This window comes from Trichechus manatus, unplaced genomic scaffold (assembly GCF_000243295.1).
Source record: "Trichechus manatus latirostris isolate Lorelei unplaced genomic scaffold, TriManLat1.0 scaffold00001, whole genome shotgun sequence".
Lineage (NCBI taxonomy): Eukaryota > Metazoa > Chordata > Mammalia > Sirenia > Trichechidae > Trichechus > Trichechus manatus.
Window position 1 is genome coordinate 31082972 of NW_004443937.1, and position 3480 is coordinate 31086451.

The following is a 3480-nucleotide window of genomic DNA, read 5'->3' on the forward strand; positions in this document are numbered from 1 at the left end:
ACTACTGCATGCTGGAAACTGTTTGGATTAGCCCACTCAATTCTCCCCAGAGACAGGGGAGATCACCGAGTCTCGGAGAGGTTAAGAACCGGCCTAGAGTCATCCCGCCCCAGCTCAGGCTCTAAGCACAGCCCGCATCTTCCCCTTAACCCGCTCCAGCTCTCGTCCTATGAGGAATAAGCTCAACATCCAGATGAGATGCGACTACTGCCTCCCTTTTCCAGAGGGCGAAGCTGACGCCAGGCGGAGCAGTGACTTGCTTTGCGTAGCACGGAAGGCGCGGGGCCCTCTGTCCTTCCCCCAGGACCGAGGGACGACGCTCAGAGCCATCCCAATCTGGGGATTCAGTTTCTCCCCGAGCGTTGGCGGCTCCGAGCGACGTGGGCGGCGCCTTGCGGGTACCGATTACGCAATAGGACAAGACGCAGCAACGTGCGCACGCGCCGTTTGAGGCTGCCGTCAATCACGCGGGAGGGGCGGGCCCAGGGGCGGGGCGAGGGCGCAAGCAGGCGGAGGGGCCAAGAAGGCCGCGCCGCGCTCGGCAGCGGCGGGGGGCGGTGGGGACGGGGGCTGGTGGGACGCTGACCCCGCCCCTGCTGCTGCCAGTCTGCGCCGGGCGGCTGCGGCGGCTGCTGCTGTGGAGCCCGAAACATGGCGTCGGCGGAGCGCAGCTTCGGGGCCGACCGGGAGGCCGAACCAGCTAAGGAGGCGCGCGTCGTGGGCTCCGAGCTCGTGGACACGTACACGGTGTGTTGGGGGCGGGGGCGCCCGGACCGGGGGTGGTGTCTGGAACCAGGAGTTCGAGTCAGGGGGATTGGGGAGGGGGTCTGGGCCCCACAGGGCGGGCAGGAGAGGGGTAGAGGGATCTACGATTGCGAGGAGGGGCCCTGGGTTGGGGAATCTGGGGAGAGGGGTCTGGACCCCGCAGGTCCAGGAGGAGGGTTTTGGGGCAGGGCTCGGGGAGGGGGTTAGGGGAAGGGGTGCGCGATCAGAAAAAGAGGCTCGGGTTGGGGAGAATCTGGGGATAAGGGGAGTGTGGGGAGGGACCCCAGGATGGGGCGGAGGCTCTTCCAGAGTCTTCAGGCCTGGAGGGGAGCGCGGGCCTCGGTGGCCGTGATAGGGGGTCCAGGAGGAGAGGGACTGGAGAGGGGGATCTGTGATGGATAGAAACTGGGGAAGGGGGCGTCAAGGCACCGCAGACCGTGAAGAAAAAGAGAGGGCAGGGCCTTGAGCTGGGGGCCTGGGGTCGGGGGTTGAGATCTGTGCTGAGAGGTAAGGGAGGAATCTGGGGCTTGAGGCCCTGGGGGTCGGGCGGAGACAAGAATGGGGGAGGGGGAGGCCCAGAAATGGTGGCATCGGGGCTTAGGGCTGAAGCGCAGGACTTAGAGGGCTTTGGGCTGAAGCACAGGACTTAGGGGGCTTCATCCCTTTGGGCTGCGGTGAGAGGGAGGTGGTGAACTGCACACACACACTCATAAACACATACATTCTTCGTGGCTGTGGGGGAAGTGGAGAACAGAAAATGAGGGGTTCCAGACAGATGGGATTCCCTCCTGGGTGTGTAGGGCTGGCAGTTGCCTGGCAGGGACTGGTCCTGGAGTGGGAGCACGCTGAGCTCCTGTCCTTTGTTCCCAGAGGATGGGGAGTAGGTTGGGGGCCTTGGCCCTGCCTGTGCCTCATTGCCGTCACCCCTTCCTGGGGGCCGTACTTCTGGCTCTTTCGGCTTTCCTGGGGGGCAGGGGAAAGGAGACTGCCAGGCTGGGAAGAGGAGCTGGGGGCGGATCCTTGAGCAACAGGCTCCAGCCCTGGAGAAATGGCAGCTCCTCTGGGCTGGAGGCTTCGGGGGAGTTGATTATTTTCTCCTCCCCCTTCCCTGTATGCCGCAGAGAGGGGCGGGAAACTAGGACTAGGGAGCCTACTCCAGGTGAGGGGTGAGGTCTCCAAGCTGATGGCTGGCCATCCCTCACCCGTGGGCTTCGTTCAGCTGGAAGGTCAGCTCCAAAAAGCTCTCAGGCCCATCAGCCATTGTTCTTGCAGGGTTGAGCCCCTCCTCTGGATGGGTGTGGGGGGAGGTGGTGACCCAGGCTGACCCTACTGTCGTCTGTTTGTGGGTGTGCTGAGCCGAAATAGTATTAACCTGCCCTTGTTTTTGAACATCTGCTATGTGTCAGGCCCTGCACAGGGACTTTACATGCGCTGCCTTATTTGATCCTTTAACTAGTTGCTGTCGAGTTGACTATGACTCCTGGCAGGGCTTTGAACCAGTTCATTCCGGTTTGACCCTCTACTGAGAATTTGCGTTTCCACCTCTGGTGTACTGAATCATTGGAATCTACAGTTTAACAAGATCCCCAGGTGATTCTTATGTATAATTTCCTGAGAACTTGTTAGAAATGCAAATTCTCAGAGGGGTTTAAACTGGACAGTTTGGAAGCCTTGACTCTTGGCGATCCCACATGTGTCAGAGCAGAACCTTGCTCCACAGGGTTTTCATTGACTGATTTTTCAGAAGTAAATCATCAGTCCTTTCTTCCAAGGCACCTCTGGGTAGACTCGTACTTCCAACCTTTTGGTTAGGTTGGCAGCCGAGCATGTTAACTGTTTGCAGCACCCAGTGACTTCGTTTGATCCTGAAACCTACCAAATTTTAAGATGGGGGAATTGAGGCTCGGAGATGTTAATTCACTTGCATATGTTCCCACAGCCAGGAAGTGACAGAATCAGATTTTGAACCTAGGTCTTCCTTGACTCCAAGGCCCATGTCCTTAATCACTAAGCCATATTGCCTCCTGTTAGGGTTTGATGTCTCATCACTGACTCCCCCATCAGCTGCTTACTGCCTTGACTCCTGGCCCAGCAGCAGAAACCACAGCCATGAACCAGTTAAAAAAGCTGGGAAAGGACTTGCTTTCAGGATGTAGTCAGGGCACCTAGAAAGAAGTGTAGCAGAGAAGCTGGTCCTGCTTCTCCCTCATTTGGAAGGGGTGGCCTTGCCTGAAGCTCGAGTTGGGTTGGGCTTTGAATTACCTGGGAGCAGGAGATAAAAAAGTAAAGAGGTGGCTTGACAAGGTAGAGTCGCCTTTTCTATTCCTCTCTGATGGACGGAGCCACAGGCTTGTCCCATGAGCCTGCTAGCTCCAGTGCTAGGGCTGTGGGGGAGCCTGAGTGGGGACCCTGCTGCTCAGCAAAGCTCAGGTACAGAGGCTGGCAGGCAAGGGCAGCCTGACTTTGGCTGTAGGGTCTGGGTGTCTGTAGCTGTTACTGCAGGGGAGGGGAGGGTACCTGCAGCTGGCTGGCTGGCCTTGCCACAAGGGCTGTTGGTCTCCCCTTTTAGGTCTATATCATCCGGGTCACTGATGGCAGCCATGAGTGGACAGTCAAGCACCGCTACAGCGACTTCCATGACCTGCATGAAAAGGTAACCCTTAGGAGCTGGAGGCCTGTATCTCCAGGGCTTGGGGCCTTCTAGGCTAAGTTTCC